The 19,954-nt window shown below is 41.7% G+C and overlaps 1 protein-coding gene across 1 annotated transcript in view; it reads right to left on the bottom strand.

The window, feature by feature from the left end:
• sema4c (sema domain, immunoglobulin domain (Ig), transmembrane domain (TM) and short cytoplasmic domain, (semaphorin) 4C) overlaps positions 1-8,614 on the bottom strand; it is a 77,259-nt gene extending 68,645 nt beyond the window's left edge. The window contains exon 1 of the mRNA XM_028414577.1: positions 8,078-8,614. The gene's annotated coding sequence lies outside the window, so the exon portion shown is untranslated. The remainder of the gene's footprint in view (positions 1-8,077) is intronic.
• Positions 8,615-19,954: the final 11,340 nt, after the last annotated feature.

The following is a 19,954-nucleotide window of genomic DNA, read 5'->3' as shown; positions in this document are numbered from 1 at the left end:
GTAAGAAAGAGAAAAGGGCATTCTGCCCTTTAAAGTTTAGTTTTGACCTATAATCAATACTGTATTTTTGTAGAAGCAGGTAAAAATGTAGTATTTTAGATGTTTATCTCCATTCACTCTTTCATAACTTTTCAATATAGGAAGTGGGATGGCTGTAAAATGGCTCTGCCCAGAAGTAATCACCAAAGGGTGGTCATTACTTCTGCTATGCTACCATCCATCCAACTAGTGTCTCTAAGCAGGTAAACCCATACCTCCAGACAGATACAATCCCTCCAGTGTTTCCTGGGTCTGCCCTGGGGCCTCCTCGTGCCCAGAGCACCTCCCCAGGGAGGCACCTGGGTGCCCGAACCACTTAAACCATCTCATCTCATTGTAGAGGAGCAGCGGCTCTACCCAGCTCCTGACCCGCTCTGTAAAGGAGAATCCTGCCACCCTGCAGAGGAAACGTTTCTGTTTCCTCAGTTTATAGTGATGGTTCAGCTTAGGGTGTAGAGGGACCCAACATGAAGCTAGACCGTCACTTTTGGCAGCACATGAACTTTGATGAAACAGAGGGTGTCTAGATCCAGGATCTGGCAACTTAGAAGGAGATACAGGAGGCTCAGAATGACTTCCAAACTCATGCATTAGTTATTAAAGCAGACTTGTAGCTGATGTCTGGAAGGGACTTCGGTGCTGCATTCACTAACAATAATGCAAGGTGCAGGTCAGCTCCATCATGTAAAGGGAATCAGTATTGCTATAGTATATCTATACTGACATGACAGCAGTGTTTCTCCTTGGCACAACTTCTTTCCCCCATGTATATTGAGCATTTGCTGAACATTGTATTTCTGCCTGCAGGATCTCGTCACTTCTATCTCCGGCAATGTGCAAAGCAGACGAGCAGGTGGGGACGCTGCACCGTCAACACAAACAAACAGCAGGTTTACAGTGTTTACTTTTCAGCCGAGGCAAAAGAAGAAGATCTGGATATAACAGACCTTTCACAGAGTAACAGTGTAGTTAGCAGCTGCTGTGAACATCGTATTAGTTTCCCCTTCACCACAGATGAGTAAAAGCAGCAGTGATTCATGGGCTTGGATCATGCTGGAGTCATCGTATTGAGATCCATGAGAAAAAATCTGATTAGTCAGTCAGGGGGCAGGGTGCTTCACTCCTCCTCATCGCACATGAAATTATTTTTTCACAAATCCAGCCAGCTTTTTTTACTGAGACATGTCCAATTAGGGCGAGGAAATAAACCTCAGCTGTGATGACGGCTCAGGTTGTTGTTCTGAGTATTTGGTTAGTACTCACTGGTCTGTCATTTATTTTTTTTAACAATATAGGGTGGCATTGACTTCCCAGTACGACTTGACAGGCTGAGCTGCCATTAGAACTGCCGAGTTAGCTTTGAATTTCCAATTAGAGGTGCTACACTGTGTAGACATCTATGTTTTCATCTAACTGGGGCTAATGACTAACATTTACTTTCCTACAGTCCAAAGCAACACTAGACAAACACAGCAGGAAATAAGGAGGGTAGCCCTCACTCTCCTTACAGCTATGAAAGCTAAGCTACTCCCACACACACACACACACACTAACACAAGCGCTCAGAGGAGATCTCAGACAGCAGTCATGTAGTGGCCCTCCTGCTGCTGATAAGCCTGCACAGGCCCCTCTGTAGTGCCTACCCTGGAGAGAGGCCATTAGCCCGGCTGCAGCTCCTTCCTGGATAAGCTGGAGCTTACCAGCCGGCGAGCAACAGGGCAACTTTTTTTATTGTCCTTTCAAAACTTTACATGCAAGTGTGTGTGGGTCTCTGTGTGTGTGTGTGTGTGTGTGCCGGAGTCTCCTGTACAATGTGTGTGCGCGCTCCCGGCACTTCCTGCCAGCTAACGGCCGGTCCCACGGTAGGGAGGGTGAGCTCTATCGGACCAGAACAATGCCAAAAAAAAGTCTGTCATAAAAACAAACTACCATGCTCTGCTTAGCACAGGGGGGAGAAGAGGAGGGTAGGGGCCTACTTTCCTCTGCACACACACCCCCACACTGCACTGCATCTGCATCATTATTCACATGCACACAATTTCAGTTATTCAATGCATGAGACAGTATGTTTTTAACTTATCTTCTGCTTCTAGCCTGCACACATTTACATACTCTATCCAGGAGATAATGACTGAAAACAGCAAGAAGCACAAACTAAATATGCACGGACACATACTTTATGAAATGTACACACACAGCAAAGTCGCCGCTGACAGTAAACAAAAAGGAAACTCCATATTCCAGTCCAAACAGTCCTGATGTGTCACTAAAACCAGAATAACAAAAAGAGAACAATTCTGGCGGTTGTCTCTGCACCGTGCGGACAACTGAACCAGAAAACATCTGCTGAGTCGGAACAAACAAAACAACAAGCAGCCGATGACCAGGGGCGTCGGGGGCCTCAGAAAACATACTGAATACCTTACATGGTGCCCCCGAAACACAGTTGGCTCACTGACAAGTTCTTTTTTGGCTGAGCATATTATTACTATCTCTCCCCAGTCCAGCTTTTACAATTTCAGCCACAGCCAAGCCCAGACAGACCCAGGAAGCAGCATTAAACAGGTTCGACCAGGAAATCATCGCTGAAGGGAGGCTTCTCTGAAAACATTGGAAATTGATGGAAGCTGTTACTACATGAGGAAAGAGAAGAAATGATTTTGCTGAAATGACAGAAATAGTTCTACATGCTTGGTTGTTTAATTTTTAATATATATATATATATATATATATATATATATATATATATATATATATATATATAGACCCTCTGGCAATTTATATCTCTGTACCAAGACAACAAAAACACCTACCAACATGTTTAAAGCTCCCTAATATGATGTTAGCTTAGCTTAGCATAAAATATGAAACACGTTATAATAAAACAACTAGTATGGCTCTGCCAGTTTAAACTAGCATCAAGATCAAAAAAGCTAGCCTGGTTTTATCGGAAGGTACCAAACACTGTAAAGCTCACTAAGCTTTACATGTTAGCTTAGCTTACATGGTGTTTTTTTAAAGAAAATGTACAAATAATGCAACCAACACCTCAAAAGATTACTAATGCAAATGTTAGCTTAGCATAAAGTATGGTAAGAGCTAGCTGGCATGAGCAACTTCTAAAGATCATAAAGAAAAACATCTATTAAAAAAGTATTATATAATGTCTTAACTAAATACTGAAAGCCAAATCGCAACCAACAGGACCACGGTCGCTCACTGCCAAAATTGCTAAATGTTATTATTCATTGACATGCTCACCTTCAATGACATTGTTTGGACCCAGCTCTATAACAAGTAAGCAAAAACTCTATCCGACCTTTAAGTGTCCTGTTTTACATAAAAACTTGGGAGAGAAACTGCGTTATTGATAGACAGACAGATTCATGCACAGATAGCAGAGCAACATGGACAGAGCGAGAGAGAGAGCAAGGCTGGCGGGCAGCAGATGGCCAATAGTGGTCAGCTGGTAACAAACAAGCAGGTCAGGGCTCTCCTCCACCTCCATTCTACCACTCATAAATAATGCAGGACCCGGCCACCCAGAGCTGCTGCACTGAGCGTCTTCAGTAACTCTCCGAGCGAGTCACATAAAGGGAGATATGTAGTTGTGCTAAAAAAAAAAAAAACAGCACAAACCTCTATGTCATGGTGGGGAGCTATAGATTACTCTCCATCTGTTCATTCATTTGCTTGCGACAACAGTAATTAGATTTGGGTGATGCTGCTCACCATTCTGACATTATTTTATTTTTTTTACAGTGGCATTGATCAGCCTGACAGCAAGGGGAAATTACAGGTCAGGATGAAAAGCTTTGATAAACAAAACTTCCACATTGCAAGAATGAATACGATCGGCTTTACCCAGCTCCACATATTCGCCCGCAGGATCGTCAGTATGCTCCGTATTGGATTTTCCACCATGTCTGACTTTCCTGGAAACACTTTTTCTCCCTCAGGACTTATTTATTTATTGACAGCCCCAAAGGGGGAGGGGGGGAGAGATGCATCATTCATGAGTGACTTAATATTTATTAATGCTTTGTAGTCAGTTTTCTGAAAGAAGTGCTTTTTCTGGCAATATTGTTCATTTTTGAGTGAGATGTCAATAAGACTTGATTTAATTTAACCAGATTGATTGTGAGGGAAAGAGAGAAAGATCCATAATGGCTGCTGCTGCTGCTGCTGCTGGGGCATTCAGGGTACTGGCACTACTATTAATGCCAGCAAAAGGATTATACTACTCTGCTCTATCCTTGCATAGTTTTCATTCACAATAGGCTGAATATGCACTTGTCTCTTCAATTAAAGTTGAGCTATATAAGTGGTAAGTGCTCACACTTTGGCAGTGCAAAAATGACCTTATTATGCTACCCGAATTGAGCCGAAAATGAGTGAGTGAGAGAGAGAGAGAGAGAGAGAGAGAGAGAGTGAGAGAGGGCTCAAAGGAAAGGCTAAGTTGCAGACAAGCAAAAGCTTCTTCTCGTCTCGGAACAACTGCAATCACAGCCCCTGCCAAACCTCTCTGGATCCATCCTCGCTGCCTGACGGAAACTTCTCAGCGGGCCTTAAAGCCACTGAGATGGGTCCTGGGGCAGAGGGGGTGGTTGGGGTTGGGGGGAGTTGCGTAGCGTAGTGTGTGTTTGTGTGTATGTGTGTGCTTCTTCACAGTTTGCGTCCTACATTTCAAAAAAACAGTGCCATCCCTAGCATTTTAAACAATAAATCACAACCGCATCAGTTCAGAAGAAATTGGAGAATTTGCTGAAACAGGATGGTGACAGTGTGCTCCTGTACAGCCGTGCAGAATGAAGAAAGGCTGCATGCTGGGAAACACGTTCCCAAACTTCACATCAAATATGCAACATAAAGACACACACTGACACGATCTGCAAGTCAAAAAACTGCGTCCCAGTTTCATGCTGCATACTAATTTTCTGCGTGATTTAATATGTGGCATCAGGTGCTTGCTGCTTCTTTTGACTTAAGAGACAGAAATCTGTCTTTACCTCCTTTTTCGGGGGAACAAGTTTTACTGTTCCCCTGGTGAAGAGGGAGCCAATGAATGAAATCCTGCCCCAAAGAAGGCATATTTATATTCAGTGGACACAGAAAGAGGATGGAACCAGGTCCATTGGATCGGGTCATTCCTTAGAAGAGCTGAAAATAATCATAATAAGGCCGTTTTTGATTGAAGTTAATTACAGATTCTCGGCACTCACAGTTAATGCGCTAATGACATGCTAATGCCTAACACTCCTTAATGTTTGCGTATGAGTGTGAAGTCAGATTCTAGATTCACTTTCAGACAGCTGATGCAGCTCACGGAGCCCATGAAAATGGAGCAATAATAAAAACATGCTTACACAAACTGATGGCACGTAAGTACAAGGATCATATCGCTAACCCTGCCAAAAGTCCATTTACTGTAATGTTCTTGTAAACATGCTTCTTCCCTTCCTCCTCCTCCTCCTCCTCCAAACATCAGCCTGCCCAGCCCTGCCCTGCCTCCCGCTGGCCCCCTCAAGCACACACACACATGACCCATCTGCTTCAGCTCTCCAGACCTTACATCTGGCCCTCTGTGAATCATATCTCAGTTTAAAACACACAAACACACAACCTTGCACAGCTATATTTGTGAGGACATTCATTCAAAATGCATTCCTTGGTATCTTACCCATCACAACTAAGTCCCTCATCCCCACCTAACGTTAATCCTAAGACCAAGTCTTAACCCTTAAACAGTCATTTAAAAGGGTCTAATAAAGGCCAAAATGACCACACTTCAATGGTATAACTGGTCTGGTTCTCACAAAGATAGCTGTACAAGACCACATACACACACGGGAGCAAAGGCTGTGATTCTGTTCGTGCAGCATCTCAACACAAAGGGCAATGCACAAGATGTGAACTTCACTCAGCTCAGCTGGAAACACAAGGGCAGTATGAGACAACATAAACCCAATCTGTGTCTAAAAGACTTTTTTAAAAGCAAAAAAACAGCACAGAGAATTAAATCAGTGGTGGGATGAAAAGGATGTTTAGAAAAATGCCTCCTGTGGGAAGCTGGAGCATCAACTGTTGCTCAGCGAAGGCTGTGAAAAAAAGAAAGAAAAGCGCCTCTCACCACCATCTCAAATACATTATCGTTAGCCGATTCAGATCCATACACAACAACAACACAGCCAGCGTGAACAAACACCTTGTGTGTGTGTCTGTGTGTGTGTGTTCCTGCATGTGAAGCTGCTGAGTTACATAATCGGCAATGATCCTGTTATCATGGGATTCTACCGTGCATTCAGCTTCTCGCCATGTGGGATCTGTTGTATCTGTTGCATTGACGTGATGCATGTGACACAGAGATGACAATTAAACGTGCACACAAACGCGCAGTCACACAGCAGACAGGAGACATCTGGTGCAGTGATGGTGAAGCGGCTATGACGCAATGTTGACCCTCAGGTGTCAAAACACACAGCTTCTGTGACGCACACGTGCACAGACACACAGAGCGGTAAACAGCTGAACAACAGGACGGACATGTGAATCCACTTTTATTTTGAAAACTGATTGATTGAGTCACTTTTTCAGCTTCTTTTAGGGCGATTGCATCTTTGATAGGATGTAGACTTGTGCTCCGGATTGATGAGCACATATACAACACAACATCGTGACACATTACCACACACAGAAACTGTGAATAACAAAAAGTTTGAAGAAAGTCCTCATGTGTCAGCTTAGTCGTGTGTGTGTACATGAGGGAGATGTAAGGGAGGCTGCAAGGAGGATGTAGAGCCCATTGTGTGTGTGACAATGAAGAGATGGAGTCGGCAGGAGTCCTGTGGCTCTCTCAATGGAGGCATTAACATCTGGGGCCAGGGGGCTGCTCTGTGTGTGTGTGTGTGTCTTTGTTGGAGGCTTTTTTCTAACATGGATATAATGCAGATTTCAGGAGCAATCCTTCAAGTAACCAAAGTTTGTCACAGATGTCTCCTCATAATCTGCTTCCTGCATAATCTGACCTGAACCACAGATAATATTTTTTTTACTTTCTCTTTGCAAATGACACAGTAGCACACACACACTCATACACACACACACACCTCACTTGCGGACAGAATATGTCTTCACGTTTAACTGCTTTAAAGTCCTCCATCCACCAACTTCTCCCTTCACTGTCTGTGTGTGTAGCCATGCACCACCCTCCTGCTCCTGTCTGTTAGTTAACTGGCACTGGCACCACCAGCCTTGTTAAAATAGGAAAACTCCTCCTTCCTCTAAACCAGCACTTTTTTTTTAACACAAACTCATGCTGTCCACTTTTGGGCGCACCACCTCCACCTCCTGTTCAGTAATTACAATAATCAGTCAACCGAAGCTAATACTTATTTCATTAAGACAAAAACACAAATGGAGGGGAAGTATTTTAAAAGTCATATTTTAGGTCAGATAATTATTGCTACAATAAGAGATGTTCTTTGAGCAGCTGGAGGCACAGGGATATACGATCCTGGAGGATTAAGTGTCCTACATCTTTGTAAACTCTCTTGAGCCACACACTTTATTCACAAACTTAGTACTATTATATTGAGGCTGGAATTTGCGCATAGAGATGTCATAGGCTCTCTCCCTCTCTCTATATATATGATAGTGTTGCCTATGCAGTGTAGTTGTAGTAGTGGGCTGTGATTTTGGAGCAGAGTCGTTGCAACAGTGAAGCCCCGGAGTTGATTCCCTTCCAACAGCTCCTGACCGCAGTGCGCTGTGTTTACACTGCGCGAATAAAGGGAGATAAAGTTGCACCACACTGAGCCCCAAACTGGCAACTTACAACCCCCAAAATCATTAGTCTAGACAGCGCTTTGCAACCTAATTCCTTCTATTTGTGGAAAATAAGAGGGGAAAAATACGAGGGCTTCATGGCAACAGTTGGAGATCCGGACTCTCCGGGTCTGTTTTTTTTTTTACTGTTTCTACTTTAAATCCCGCCGACGCACAGCAGCGATGCAACCACCATTACAATAAATAAACTTACCTTATTATGACGGTGATGGTGGGGATGATCAGGCAACGCGTCCTGCGCTTTCCTCCCTGTCTTTCTCTGACGACAGATCCAGTATCCTGCCTCTCTCTCCCTTTCTCTCTCTCTCTCTCTTCTTTCACCGTTATCTCGCGTTTGTTTCTGAAATTCTGAGTTATAAATTATTCCACATCCTCATCAATTTAAGATGAATTCGTCCGCGTCTCCTCTCCTCTCCTCTCCCGTCCTCGATGATTTTTTTTCTTTAAATGTTTGGACTACAAGGCAAATCAAGCCATATGATCCTGTCATTCAGTTTCTACACAGAAGAACTAGCTCTCCGCGCAACTCCCTCCCAAGGCTTTGTAACACGAAACCAGAGGAGGAGGAGGAGAAAAGGAAAAAAACAGAAAAGAAAGAAAAAAAGAGCGTGGATTTAATCCACTATCTGGGACGAGCTACAAGGTTCTATCCGCCTCTCTTGTCTCAGAAGTTTTAGCAGTCCGTACCGAGCAGACGCAGGCTGTCGGAGTGGTCGCGGCGCTGCGTCTCTGTGCCAATCTCCACTGGAAATGATGTGTGTGTGTGTGGTGCTGCAGCGTGTGTGCGCCCCCAACCTACTTCTGCAGTACGCATCACAGCAGGGATCTGGGAGGGTTTTTTTTTTTTAAAAAAGGCACACAACAGGTCTCCGCCCATTAGCCTTTCCTAACAAGGGGCCCCGACATAGACGAGGGCCCCCACCGGCAGCCATTACACCGCTTGATTAAGACAGTTTCATTGTGTGGAAAGTAAAGGCCTGTTTGAGCAAAGTGTTCCACTTCCCGGGGTCTGACCCGAGACACTCAGAGGTCCTTTTTTAATGAGGACCCTGCAACCAAATGAGCATTTTGGTGGAGGAGCAGGGTGGCCCCTGCGTCTAAAAGAGCCCATTGTTCACCTGTGCTGCACATCACCGCTGAAGTGCCAGTGAGCAGGGCACCAGCATCTGCTCTGCAGTCTGAGCAGGCGGAGATCAATGGTTATTATCATCGGCTGCACTCTTACTGCGCCGAGAATAGAAGGTGCTGTCCACAGATGAAGCTTTAACAAATAGCTTTTAGTCTATTGTAGACATTTTTTCTTTGTCTCATAAAAAATCAATATGATTTTTCTTTAAAAAAACATGAAACCTGGTCTCTGTGTGCTTTAAGTTTCTCAATTGTTCTTGAATTGCTGCTTTATGCTGAACACAAAAGGCAACACACAGTATATGATACTGTTTACAAGTCAATGCAGATATAGCACACTGTTAAAAAGCTCAATTACAAGACCCTTTGTTTATATTTTATTCTAAAATTGAATATTAAAAATGGTGTTATAGGGTTTATGCATAACCCACTTTATGCTTTGGAAGTCCATCAGGAACCAGAATTACCATAATACCAGAATACTGAAGCTTCCATAGTCAAAATGGGCTCTAAAGTGAAGCACTGGACACATTTTGTCCAGCACCCACTGTCTGAACTGAAAAATATTCATAGATTTCTTTTACTGAAAAGAAATAGGTGTAAAAGGTCATTTTATTCTCAGATGTGACCACATTTTTTGACATTATGGCTGAGGTTAATATCGACAGAGCAAGACTCACACAAGACTGATATAAAGAAAACCAATGGTCATTAGGTCAAAGCAGCAGAAATATAATGACTTTTACTCTTTACTGCAGGGATGCATTGTCTTATTTTGGCCTGCATGATATTTATTTCTAAAGTTATTCTTACTCTCTTATCCTCTCATTTTGATAAATGATTAGCCATTTTTTTCACATTATAATTAGGCAGCCATGCTAATCAATTGTGTGTTTAGCTACAGCTCCAACCCTATAGCCCGTAGATGCATACTGTCCATGATTTGATTACACTCACAACATCATAAAACAGTAACTTCCTGTATTTAAAAGCTTCATTAGTGATGTCATCAGCTGAGAGTGTGAGGGAGGAGTGCAGTCCTCCTGAGTGTAAGTCATTGTTGATTGGTTTATAGGTTATTTCATTGATTTATTTTGTTTATAATAGATGGGGTTAGGGGTTGAAAAAACAGGGTATAGTTTGCTGTGCTGGCTGTCAACAAAAAAATGATTCATGTCACGCTAAACAACAAATAAATACGCCAATATTTAACCGGCACAGAGAATAATCCCAACTGAAATCCATTTGTTTGAAATGCATGCTCCCTGTCATTAAAAACAGGAAAATTCATGTCACTGCACACAAAACAACACATTCAAAATTCTATCACGGGATGACACTGGGTTGATTTAGTGGCATATTATGGCTAGAAAATGCAGAGTGGAGCGGTAGTCTAATTTAATTAGTATAGTTTCTAGGAGGGGAGTGGCCTGTGGAGGATGGTAACTGCTGATGAGTGGCAGTATTTAATTAGAGGGAATGATGTGAAGACTGTAGCGGTGTTTACACATTGTTCTGTAAAAAAACAAGTTGTTTTTTTTTTTTTTTTTTTTGCATTTTGAATCCGACACCTACACAATTTCTAGCCACGCTGACCAATACTTCACACATTACATTAATTAATTTGAAAGTAATTTATTTTAAAGAAATAATTGCATACCGTGCATGTTACTGGCCTTAGATTAAAGTTAAAGTTAGTTAAATGGACCGAATGAAGCAGTGGCACAAAGATAGATGAAATATTAGTGGGCTTGGAGCTGTGTTTTTCAGCAGGATGCTGAAGATTTTCATTTGTAGCAAAAGCAGACAGTTTCAGTTTTTTAAGAATATATCCAACCTTTCCTCATTTTTTTTAAAGTATCTTCGTTTTTGGCCCAGATTCATCTTTATGAGTGGAGCACTGTTGTCCATATCTTTCAAACCCCACATATTCAGGCTTTCTGTTTAAAATGCTGCCTCTCTGGACATTTGGATATACCAACAGTGGCATACAAAGAGTACTCAGACAAACAATATTGATAAGGTTAAATTATATTAATTCAAAGGCAGTGGAAAATACTGCTGCCAATATAGAGTCTGCTGACGTGTCCCTTCTTTCTTTTAGGCCTCTGTGTGTTTTATTGCTTCTTTTTTTTGGCAAAGGCCACTCTAACGTGCAATCCTTTTGTTGTGTTCACTGTGCTTTTTCAATTAGCGTGATTGAATGTTATGTTGACTGAAATGATTACCATGAATCTGAAATAACTGTCCTATTGTGATATAAAAACGTTTGTCACGGTGCCAGTTCTATCTGAGAAGGAACAACCTGTGCAAAAGCACATTTGTTGACACAGCAATAATAAATGCATCACTTAACCATTTAACTGAGCTAACAGATCATACAGTAGAGTATGAAAGTTTGTAAACCCTTTAAAATGATCAATATTTCTGCATAAATATGACCCAAAACATCAGCAGGTCCTAAAAGTGAAAAAAGAAAACCCAATGAAACTGAAAAATTACTATATATATATGACATATAGTATATGTGATTGGCAAAGTATGTGAAGCTTTGCTTTCACTATCCACTGTGACCTCGCATTTACAGAATAGCTACAATTCTGAGATGTGGATGGATTTCCTCACATATAATTCAATTAGATCAAGATCAAAACATTATTTTAGATCATCTCTAATCATTTGTTTTTGTAAGGAGACTTCTATGCTTGAAGCCATTGTCTTGCTGCATGACCCAATATTTATTGTTCCAGCAATGATGCCAAGATATCCTTGAAGGAAAAATCTGTAAAATAGGCCCAAACCATGATACTGCCACCACCATGCTTCACAGATTGGTTATGTTCATTTACAGGAATTTAGTGTTTTCATTTCTCTCAACATGCATTTTTGCATCATCTGTCTGTACTAACATTGTCCCAGTAGCCCTCTGACTTGTCCACATGCAGCTCTGCCATGTACACCATGGTTGTTCAGTGTCATCCTGATGGTGGATTTGTGAACATCCTCCATCTGTACACAGTCTGTCTGTCTGTCTGTTGATGTACTTGTGGAGTCCAAACTTTTTAGGGATGGTTTGTTAAGGTTTTCCAGCCCAATGAGCAACAACAACTATTTACACTTTCACAAACACGTGTTATGTAGCTCAGATTTTGATGGATCCCTGATGTTTAAATAAAACACTTACTGGCACCTCCATTGATTGGAAACATCTCAGGTTTGGCCTTCAAGCAAACTGCTAACCCTAGAGGTTCACTTACCTTTACCAGTCATAGATATGTAGTATTGGATCATTTTCCAAATAAATGCCAAAGTATTATATTTGTGTAATATTTCTGTCTCATATGTTTAAATGAAGGGTGGCACAGCGGTGCAGTGGTTAGCACTGTCACTGTGATGGACTGGTGATCTGTCCAGGACGTACCCCGCCTCTCGCCCGAAGATAGCTGGGATAGGCTCTGGCCCTCTGTGACCCTGGGGGACAAAGCGGGTTCAAATAATGGATGGATGTTTAAATGGGTTCTCTTTCAGGACTTCTGTGAAAATTAGCTGATGTTTTGGGTCATTTTTATGCAGAAGGCTTTACAAACTTTCAAGCAGCAAATTTCTCAGAATAAGGGTTTATATTTTATGTCCTGAAGATTTAAAACACACACTGGTGCATTCAATCATATTAAAACTGTGTACTTACTAGTGCTTTTGCCTGTTATTGGAGCACCACAGGAGCCCCAAATATCAGTATACAAACACAGAAGAGCCCTGTTTGAGACTTTGCTCATTCACTATTTTGCCCTCAAGACAATCCCAAAGACTGCAACTTTAATGTGTAAAATCAATGGAGTTCCCCTTTTAATAACTGACTGTGCAACAACACAGGAACAGAGGAGAACCACGAAAAACACAACACCAGCAATAACAAGGCTGGAATACATACAATTAGACTGTTGCCTTGGTGCATGCTGGGAGAGTTTACTTCAGGCCCATTTCCAGATGCTTCAGTATAAACACTGTTAAGTTATTCTGGTGTGATTTAGACTGCAAAGATAAACAACTTTAAACCGCCGGGCGCTTCTTCCTTCTGTTTATCGATTCTGAGTTGCATGAATTATTTGGTATTATGAGGCAAAATATCACAATAAAAATAATCCCGGGCAGTTAGGACAAAAAAAACAAGACTTTGGATTATATTCTGAAGATTAAGTGCAGATTAGAAGACAAATATTAGAATGATAATCTCTGCGGATTAGCACAGGAAATATTGCAAATGAGTTTTGTCTCAGTATAAGTGCTAATGTACCAACAGCATGGGCTCTTTTAACCCTAGGACAAATCAATAAACAAAAACTAGGCTACTTCCCCAAGGACAAGGCAAACCAAACTTTCTATTACAGCAGGAATATGCTCAGAAATCTGCCTGTAAGCGTGTGTCTAGCACCTCTCAGCCCCGCCTGTTACTAAACAGTCTGAATCTCCATGCGGCAGGATGGAAGATGCTGTGCACAGTCGAACAAAATCTGCACGCAGACAGATTACCAAATAAACAAAGCAGAATTAGAACTCTCATCTCAAACACACACATCAGGTTGCAGACGCACTGGCACAGATCTGTGCTGGTCGGGAGACAGATAATGAGTTTGGATTTAGGACACTAATTTGGAGTCGGATACTGGATCGGCTGAGTGTTAAAAACAGCTCAGTGATGAAAAGGAGAAGTAGCACGGCCTCAGGCCACATCAAGACACTCTGCTGAAGAAAATATGGGCTAGAAAGTTGTTCTTAGTATGTTAAGATTGCCCTTCTAGGAATTTAAATAAAAAGGAAAGTAAAAACCAAGCAATTCCAAGCAGACTTTTGACCTTCCCTCTGTATTTTCAGCATCTCTCTGCCTGTCAATACCACTTCAAACTGAAAAAGCACTATGATGAAAATTAATTTGCAGGGATTATTTGCACCCAAGGCTAGCTAAAACAGGCTTCTGATGTATTATTTGAAGAGGCAGTCATGTGTGAAGCTTCATCCCTGACTTCAGGTTCCATCTGTTATTGGTGTTTCCTCTGCTTTCCAGCAGCTTTATGTGGTGTTTTTACTTGTTCTCCTGATCAATTTCCTATATGCTGAGCTAGTGTAATGGCCTCCGGGCCTGCACAACAACATTCAGGTTTTTATTTAGAGGTCCATGCTGAGTGGACACTATTGCATATGTCTAAAATCTTTAAATGTTTCCACAAAACAGCCGGTTTCGGATTTTTTTGATCACCTTTAGATTGGTGCTTTTGGCTTTGTTTATTCGGAGATGCATGAGCTGTCTATCAGGAGAGACGATTCAGAGTCTGCCCCGCTGTCTCCTTTTAGAATGTATCATGCCAAACCACGCTAGAGTTTAATTCACACCTCCACTCCACCGAGATCCTTTTTATTCCCCTTTTTATTTTTTTGTTCAAACACCTGCGGTGGGCGTGAAGCAGCACTCAATTTGTCAGCTTTTCTGTTTATCATTCAATGTACAGCCGTCAACAGTGAAAGCGAAAACTTTCCGACATATGCCAATGCCATTGCTTTGAGCATAAGGCCCTGAGAGTGTGAAAGCATAAATTACAGGCTAATGGCTGACAGAGCTGCAAAGAAAGATAGTGGCTGATAGCGAGTCAGCAGCTCCAAGCGCTCGCTTACTCTTGTTTTTCACGGCGCCTGATAAACAATAACAAGGATATGTAAGTAATTGCGGTAAATAATTAATATGAGATGATAAAAAGATGCAGATTTGCACTTTTCCTGTGGAATAATTTCAATAGATCATTTTAAGATCATAATGTTTTTGAATAAATTACAGGTTTACTTAGTGTGAGTATCTGTATGGGTGAATAAGTCTCGACTTTAGATCACAGTATGTAAGACTATACAAGGCTGTGTGTTAGGAGTTTATTTCTTTTCATCTTTTCCACTTTGGATTATACCTAAAAACATCCATTTAGAAAAATGCATGCAAAAAAAATGCAAAAAGCATGCACTTGGTGGAAGTAAAGGGGAATTCAGTACAACAAAGGAGAAGAACCCTTGTCGGACAAAAGAGAGGCTGTTTAAACATACAACAGGAGGAGCAGGTGTAGGTCAGAGTGTTTGGTGTTGACAGGAAGTAAAACAAAAGACACAATAAATATACTGATACCATCAAATAAATGAATAGTGTGACATTATACACACACGTGCTATCTATGTAAACACATCAATCTGTATGAAGGATGGTTTTGGCTGAATCTAGTGGTACAAACATGGTGATATTATACCCTGGATTTAGCTGGTTAGTATGCTAACTTCAGCGGATCGACAACAGTCTGGAGTCACTTGGTGCATTTTTCAACATGTTTTAGGCACGTTTCCTGAGGAATCCTAGCCCATTCTTCTTTGGAGAATCTTGCAAGCAAGATTTTTAACCAGATTCAAGTTAGGCCTTTGTGACCAAATAGCTCTAGTTTTTTATTATCTGACAGAATGACACACTTGCAGTCTATTGATTGTCCCTAGCACACTGTCAGTCCACTCCTGTTCAGGACTCTGGTGACTGTCATCTCTGAGTCTTCAATTGCAGACTTGGCTAAATCATTTACTAGTGTCTTAGCTGTTGTTCTCGGCTCTTTAGATTTCTTTCAAGAACCTTTCCAATGTTTCACTTGCTTGATTTGTACTATTGCTAAGCAAAGATGTGAAACTGATGTGAAAGCACCTTGGTCCCAGTGCGAGCGGCAGACACCACGCGTCCTGTTTACACACTCCCGAGAAGCTGTGATCATAAATCAACAATGTTTGTGCACCGCAGAGTAAGTGAAATATAGTATGTGGCCTTAATGATTCTTACCAGTAAGAGCCGCCCGATGCATGCAGCCATACAATAACAACAGATAGGGATAGCAACAGAATAAACTACTGAATGAACTATTATCCTGCTTTTATTTTTTTATTGAGTGTTAGAATGAGCCTACATTTCACCATTGATTGAACATATATTATAATATAATGCATATTAAATGACAGTATTTGCAGCAGTACTGAGCCAAATTACATGGCTAGCCATAGTGGCTAGAGTGTTCTGATCCTCTCAATGTTCAATTGCATATAAGGCCCTTTTCCACATTGCTTTGACCATACCCAACATCTGTCCAGCTGCATTATGGGGTTGGGGTTGATTTACACAATCTGCATACAAACCGCTTCGGGTTCGTTACCTTTCTCGAAAGCATGTCAGGCTGCCATGCATAGATACGGTTGCTAAGATATGATTGACTTGTAGACAATGTTTAGGATGAGTTTCCGTAGGATAATTTATGAAACTTAGATGAAACTGAGATGGGAGTGAGTTTTGACAGCGTGGGAAAAAGGAAGTGACAAAAAGAATAGAGAGACAGAAATAGCCCATAGACATCATAGAGGAAAAGGGACAGAATGTGAGGTAAGAGGGTTCCTTATTGAATTTATGCCCAGGCTTCATCACTTAGCAGTCACACTGCCAACTCTAACATTTGCACTTCTGTCTCATAAGACACAAACTTCACACATTTTAGCTTTGCTTCAGACACACCTTGAGCTGCATACACATGGCGTTGCTGATTTTTAGGCTGATTGAACTGCTGCACTGTCACCATTAAACCTGCTCCCCAGCTACCTGTCACGAAGACACTTTTATTTTGGCAACAAGACAAGTCTCCAAATAAAGACATGAAATATCTACAGTGAGCACGCAGACTTAATCCACACTGTTAGCTTCCAGGACAGTCTGTACAAGGCTGGCTCAGAAAATCCAGCTCTTCATATAGTAAACGTAGGAGGGATTAACTCTAGTGATTCACAATTCAGGTCAATCTTCCCCGGCAACAACAGAGAAAGAGATTTTTGCTTGTATTGATGGAAACTAAACCCTAAAGAGCTTCAGCTTTGAGGCAAGACTGGAAAAAAAAAACACAGGTGGATTCAAAATGCAAAATCACTGTTTTGTTCCACTTCCAGTTCTTACGTGTCCCAGAACTGCTAGTACCAAGGTTGTATGAGTGACAGGCAACAACAGGAAAAAGTTATTTAGCACATGTCTGGCAAACGCAGGAAGCAGGCCAGGTGGTGAGAAAGTGGGGTAAAGTCTCATTACAAGGCGGAGCACAGGTCACCTCCCGCGAGCCTCCGCTCTCCTCTCTGTTTGCTCTGTTTGGACTTTTCCATCACAATGAGACGTTAGGTTTACTTTGGCTGGGGAAACGGTAATTTTGAGCCATTACCTCATTTTTACCTCGAGTTACCTTTCAGTGTCAGCAGGAGTTTTAAATATAGCACAGTGATGTTCACAGCTTCTGAGACACTGCAGGTGGATGCTGATAGGAGGCATGAATTTAGAGCTTATTCTAATCTAATATCTCTAATAGAAATGTATTGACACAGTATAAAGTCCATTCAAAATAGGCAGGGTTGACCTTATAGGGATACTGTATCATAAGAGATTGAAATAAATAGTAATAAATGGTTTTCACACCCAGCAGTGGCAGCTTGATTTTAAATGGCACAGAAGCAAAGTTGTCATAATCAATCTAAAGGTCTTTTCGCAACGTTAGCTTTTTGACAGAAAACCGCTTTCAGCCGCTGCTGATCTGTCACATTTCATCTCATTGCAATTTCATGGGTAAACATTTGTGGAACGAAGTGGAGAAATCTCCTGTCTTCATCTGAAATGAATGGCCCAAATGTTTCATTGCCTCTGCAATCGCCTGGTGGTTAATATCTATTGAGATGAGTGTATTAAAGCATGTCCCATATGATGAGTAGCTCCCTCCTCCTCCTTCTGCCGGAAGAAGGAAATTACACAACATCATTTCATTCAACTTGTGTATTCATTACATTGAGATTGAACGTGACAGGAGAGGTTTTAATCACAACATTTTAAGGAGAGAGAGAGAGAGAAAGAAAAAAAAGCGTTTCTGGCTTTTCATTAGCAACGCATAAACACGCTTCATCTTTTTGATCTGACCTGCAGTTGAAATGCTGTTTTAATAGAAAAGATTGAATTGCTTTCATCACAGCAAGGTGGCTGGGTTTCAGAGTGTGTTTTTCTCTCACTAGAAAGGGTCTTAATTTTCTTAAAAGTCGAGGTGATAGATCAGCCAGGTGGCAGAGATAAAGCTTCAGTTCAGCCCTGAATTTCTTTCACTTAATTTCACAAAGTCACCAAGCCTATAAATCAGTGCCGGATCTCACTTTAATTCAGATATCTGCATAGACTGCCTCACTGCTGTTCTTTCTCACACATACCAGCAATGCTAATTTACTGCCTTATGTGAAAAGGAGTAGTTCATTTAATATCTTGGTTCCCTAAGCGAGTGTGTGTGTGTGTGTGTGTGCGAGTGTGTGTGCAAAGGGGAAACTGCTGAGCGAGGAGCTTTTCGCGGAGGCCCCCTGAGACCCCGGTATCTCTCTATCTTCTCCTGCGCCCCTGGCCCCACATGCTGGCCTTCTATTGCATGCGAGCACCTTCGCTCGCACAGTCTGCCTCATGAATCTTCTTTGGCAGCCATGCATATGCAAAAGCACTGGCAAACACGAGGGGAATTATACATGGGTAGTTTAACTCCTACTCCTCTGTTCTTCTAAAGGGAAGATACAAAGAGCGAGGATGTGGCTACGCCTGCATTTTGATACTTGTATTTGGGATGCCAAAAGTTTGACCAGTATCGTGAAGGAAAACAATCTTTGGTTTAACAAAATGGAGCACTTATATTTTTAAAGGCCATTTTCAGCCTCGGGCTTGTTGGTGGTTCACACTGAATGCACGTCATTTATGTCCACTTGTTTGCTAGAAGAATACTGCCGCAAATGTTAAATACTTCCACAGCACTGAGAATGTGCCCCTGCCATGCACAGCAACGTTCCCATCAGATCAGCCAGATTTAACAAGACTAACACAAATAACACAACATTTTCCACAACAACAAATGACATCTGAAGAGACAAAATTAAGTATACTCAAAAGTGGCTGCCTGTGTGCAAATACATGGTGTCATGTTTTTTTGCCAAAAGAGATATCCAGGAACATGGGAACTTTAAATGTAATATCAGTGGGATTTTGTATGATGCCATGTCAACACATGGCAGAGCCACAGGAACAGTCTCAGATTCACCCAGCCGATGTTGAGATTTTTAAGATTGATATTATGGGGATTAGGATATGGTATTGAGCTGGAGAACTTCTGTAAAACAAGATATTGCATTGTCTGATTGTCAGGGTTTGTGCAGGTGAGAGGACACAGGTGCAGTATGCAGAGCAGCTCAAAATCAAAAAAGTCTTTATTTTGTGCCAGGACGGCAAAGCAAAAGTCCAAAACACAAAATCACACAAGACGTGGCAAAACTCTAAGGCGAAAAACAAAGTCTCTTAACAAAGAATCATGAGAGGCAGGTTCAAAAGCATGGCAAAACAGCCTAGGCTGAACGACAAGACTAACTGGCAAGGAGTGCAAGGAAGACAAAGACTAAATACACAAGAACCAGGGAAGACAACGAGACACAGGTGACACACATTAGGGCAGGGCAGGTAATCAATCAAGGAGGGAAACACAGGAAGTCAAGCACAAGACAAAACACAAGAAGGACAAGAGTATCAAAGTAAAACAGGAAACACAAGACAAGGCAAGACAACATCACAAAAACAGAAACCCAGAGAACAGAACAACAGAACAACCACCCAATGAAGATAACAGGACACAGGATTAACAGAAAACCCAAAACAAAGAAACAAAACCAGAACTAAACACCAGGTCGTGACACTAATAAATTTCAGAATGTAGAATGAATAGGGCCTAACCCCGGATTTATACCGCAGGCGTAGCATTGTGTAGCGCTGCCTCCACACTCTCGTGAGATTCACAAATTCACGTAGTAATCTGCCTGTTTATCCGATGGTTAATGTCCTCTC

The sequence above is a fragment of the Parambassis ranga genome, chromosome 9, assembly GCF_900634625.1.
Source record: "Parambassis ranga chromosome 9, fParRan2.1, whole genome shotgun sequence".
Classification (NCBI taxonomy): Eukaryota; Metazoa; Chordata; class Actinopteri; family Ambassidae; genus Parambassis; species Parambassis ranga.
The sequence above is the reverse complement of the archived record's forward strand: the minus strand, read 5'-3'. Positions and strand labels throughout refer to the sequence as shown.